Source organism: Lactuca sativa, chromosome 9 (assembly GCF_002870075.4).
Source record: "Lactuca sativa cultivar Salinas chromosome 9, Lsat_Salinas_v11, whole genome shotgun sequence".
In the NCBI taxonomy this organism is placed as follows: domain Eukaryota; kingdom Viridiplantae; phylum Streptophyta; class Magnoliopsida; order Asterales; family Asteraceae; genus Lactuca; species Lactuca sativa.
In genome coordinates, this window is record NC_056631.2 from 47,873,567 (window position 1) to 47,878,118 (window position 4,552).

General features: G+C 33.4%; 1 long non-coding RNA gene across 2 annotated transcripts; it reads right to left on the bottom strand.

The window, feature by feature from the left end:
- Positions 1-259: 259 nt before the first annotated feature.
- LOC111919494 (uncharacterized) lies at positions 260-2,182 on the bottom strand. 2 transcript variants are annotated; one of them, XR_008226410.1, is made up of 4 exons: positions 1,870-2,182; positions 1,527-1,649; positions 1,331-1,417; positions 260-843 (listed from the first exon to the last, which is right to left on the bottom strand). It is a non-coding gene; the product is annotated as an uncharacterized LOC111919494 (long non-coding RNA). The 2 variants fall into 2 exon arrangements; XR_006186982.2 differs by having other exon boundaries at positions 1,527-1,709.
- Between the last annotated feature and the right edge of the window lie 2,370 nt (positions 2,183-4,552).

Consider the following 4,552-nt stretch of genomic DNA (forward strand, 5'->3'; position numbering starts at 1 on the left):
TGTTTTCCCTTGTCTAGTGAGTATTGACGTATCACACAACACATACATTAAAATAAATAAATAAATAATAAACTTCTGATTACATACGACACGAACTCAAAGTCTCAACAGTCGACTCGGTCACCAATTTGTTTGATATTTCTTGTGTAAGACTAATATGTTACAAAATACGTGCGTTCAATAAAGTTTTTTTTCTTAAACTTATATGGCTTATATTTGAATTATAAGAATTTCATTGATTGTATGAACATTTTGCAAGAGCGTAACTTATAATTACAAAGGAATAACAATCCATTTAGTTTAAGAAAAGTACCAAACAACCCTTGACCTTAATAAGAGTACAAAAATAAAAGGTGGCAATTTAACATATATATTTCCAAATAGAAAAATTATCAGTTTCTAAGTTCAAAGAAAATGTCCTCACCTATTGCCGGTGGTTTCACAAGTATTGCTTCTTCAGTGTAACTTCTTCGTAGATTTGAAGGTGACATTAATATTGTATTCAAGGGAGATCCAACAAAAGTTGTTGGAGATTGATTCCAAAATTGAAAAGAACAAACCGATAAAAGAAAACAAAGTGACATTAGTAGTAAAAGTCAAACTGCTATGGCTTAAAAGAGAGAAAATCAAGAAAAAAAAAATGAGTAAAAATAAAGAAAACTAAAGACCTATTATATCTTTCCTTGATTCCTTCTTCGAGTCTACCCAACCACCTAATATATCTTTCTTTGGCAAACCAGTTTCATTAATCACTGGAGCAAAAAAAGATGCAAATAGTGTTATGTTGCCAAAGTCCCTCGGTCTTTTAAGCTAGTTAGTTAGAGCCTGTCACAGACCTTGCCCCTATAACAAAACAAAAATTAATTCACTCAAAAAAACCAGAGCTTCGATCTATTATTATGAAAACATCGATTTTCCTTCTAAACAGTTAACATTCAACATAAATAATAAAATAAATATTTAATTAAACCTAACTATAAACATCATCAAAACAATACATTCACCAACCAAGATTCAGAGGTTGCATTGAGGAGGAACAAAATGGTAATAAGATTGGAAATTGTGTTTTGAGGGAAAAAGGAACTGAAATGGATAAAAAAAAGTGTTCGAGCAAATAACATATCAAAAAGACATTATTTTTTAAATAAATTTTCAAAAAATAAAAAGATTCCTTGCAGAAGTCGGACCAGGTGGTTGGTGAAAGTTCTAGTAAAAAAATTTATCTACATGTTGCAATAAAGAAGACAAATTGATATTTATCTACCTATTGCATTGAAGACAAAAACTAATTCATTATGTAATTATATCGAGTATAACTTGGTACTTGTACCTTCTCAATTAACAGAACTTTCAACATAACATAGACCTTTCATCATTCCAAACGCCTTTGTTACCCTTGTAAACTGAGATGAAAAACCTACATTAATTTCAATAAGTTCACATCTGGTTCTTGGGTTTTGCAAGACACTTCGCATGAGAAAGTGCAAATAAGAACCTACATACTAAAAAAACTAAGAAACACTCACATCAACGATTTCTCGGTCAAATTTTGAATAAAAATAAACATGTTTTCCTTAAAGCCTTCACCCTTTTCCTTCAATCCTTCCTCATTGATATATGAACAATCTTTCATGCATTTTATCCAACACCTGTTGTGCACGGTTGTATCAGCCTGTTACAAAGTCATATACCCATCTATTGTATATAACCTAAGAAAAATAACAAATCAAAGGCTTTTAATCCCATAAAATAATTAAAAAGAAACAAAGGTTTTCTATAAAGTTTAGAAAATACAACACTCAGATTTTTTTTTTGCCTTACATCAGTAAGGCAAACCATTCATATCCATTTTGGCTTGCTGAGGTTTACCTTTTCATCACCTGTTTTTCCCATTGGTCACATGGCGGTCATCGCATCAATGGAGAAGGCGAAAGGAGGACGTCGTTTGCATCGATGAAGAAGACGCAAATAGGATGTCGGAGGCCATTACTTTCAGATAAGAAAATCGTGAACGACAACCCTTAGGAACTTAAGCCCCCGCTCTATCCGTAAATGGGGGTGTGAGTGGCAAATGGGTTTTTGGTTGGGGCTTCTACTCTTTAGGGAGAGAAAGAGGATGGTGGAGAATGAATGATCCAGTGGTTATTGGTTTCTGGTGTGTGCTTGTGAGTTGTGACCTAACAGTAATGGAGAAAGCGAAAAAGGAGATGTACGTTATATAAAGGTTAGTTGGTGTTGACCGATTCATTATGCTGAAAGTGTGGAACACCGATTCAAAGGCCCGTCTGACTTTTTCTTTTATTGGCCACAAATGATTTTGATGCATAAATTCATTGTACAAATTGCATTATGCCTTGTAACTCTTAATACTCAACAAAACATGTTAAATGCTTATTAACATATATATATATATATATATATATATATATATATATATATATATATATATATATATATATATATATATATATATATATATATATATATATATATATATAGGAATGAGTTCTATGGAAAACAAATAATTAGGGCAACATCTACCGGAACCAATAATCAAATGACACGTGTCCATTTCTTTCTTCACAAGTAATGTATTGTGGAAGTTATTGTGGAAGTGATGTGTTGTCATGTTTTCATTGGTTCAAATATGTGTTGCCCTAATCATTTATTTTCCATATAACTCTTCCCTATATATATATATATATATATATATATATATATATATATATATATATATATATATATATATATATATATATATATAGACACACACATACAATAGTTGCTAGAAACATTTGAACCTAGCTCTCTTTCTCTCTCTCTCTCTCTCTCTCTCTATATATATATATATATATATATATATATATATATATATATATATATATGAATGTTTTTAATTAATAAAAATAAAAATGGGCTCACCTACCTTTTTTTTCTCTCTCCCTCTCTCTCACACACATACACATACACACTCAAGAACATGTCACCCCTAATGGGTGCTATCACCTCCCACCAATTGCGCCACTGACTGCCACTATTGTTCACCACAAACATTTAGTCCCACCCTCACCCTCACCTCTCTTTCCTCATACCCAATGAAATTTCCCCACCAACGACCACACCACCGTCCACTAGCTTTCTACTGAAAAATATTACTAGACAGCGGACCGTCACTCTTCTTGTCGGAGTTGTTGCCCTTATCGTTAGAGATGTTAATATTATCGTAAAAGTAAGGGTGTTCAGACGCCTCTCAAATGCTACCACCACCCTTTCCCCCTTTCTGACTGGAGTTGTCTCTACCCAAATATCGTAATGACAAATAAAGTATTTGTAAAAAATTATTAATTTTCAAATGTATAACTTTTTTCTGTAAGTTTATAATGATTAGTGAATGGTTGTATTTTTAAACAAATAGTTTCTTTAAAAACATGGCATATTCCAAATAAAGCAATAATTCGAAAATCAATTTCACTATTACATTTAAACTAAGTGCATGTCTGACATGAAACGTTTAAGAGTTTCTAGCTTCTAGTGTTTGAGTGAATTGAACAAAAAACTTTGTTTGAAACTATGAGCTTTTATCATATAAACAAAACGCTTCAAATCTAAAAGTTATCTCAGCCAACATTTAACAAAAAAAACTACCAACTACCCCTGTAACATCCATAAAAAATTCATAAAATTTTAAACTTTTCAAAACAACCCTTTTTCTAAAGAAGTGTTTACAAAAATCATTGTTCCCAAAACATTATTTAAAATTAGAATTGTTTTCAACATAGTTTTCAAAACATTCACATTATTAGAGTTTCCTAGAAATCATAAGTCAAAAAATGAGAGGATGTGTACAGTCAGGCCTTCACCTTGACACGATCCACTGAAGTACCTGAAACCATAAACCAAAACTGTAAGCATGAAGCTTAGTGAGTTCCCCCAAAATACCAATCACACAACCGTTCACATATATAAAATAACAGCATGCAAATGGGTCCACAACTAAAAGACTGGATTGCCCCTGAGCCCATAGTATGAGTCTGGTTTGCCTATCGGGCCCACAACTCACATCAGGCTTGCTCCTGAGCCCAAAACATAAATATGGCTTTCCCTCGGGGCCTATAGCTTATGTCTGGCTTGCTCCCTGTACTGATCAGTCATCGAAGTAAAATATCAATGTTCATCCCTCAGTACAAGTCTGGCATACCGTCCGGACCTCAACTCATATCTGGAATGCTATTGAGCCCTCACTATGAGTCTGGCATGCCCCACCCGACCCTTAACTCATACATGGAATGCTACTGAGCCCTCAGTATGAGTTTGGCATGCCCCACCCAACCCTCAGCTCGTATCTAGAATGCCCCAGGGTTTGTTGGGTACAACACAAAGCAGTACAACCTCAACCCAACCCAACATGTCAACATATAATCAACAACACATATATAGATAATCATGCAGTCAGAAACATAGGTAATCCTACAGATCTACCAGACTATTATATCGGCAACTAACATATCATGCATATCTACTCCATATACTCAGCATATCAGCAAATAGCATT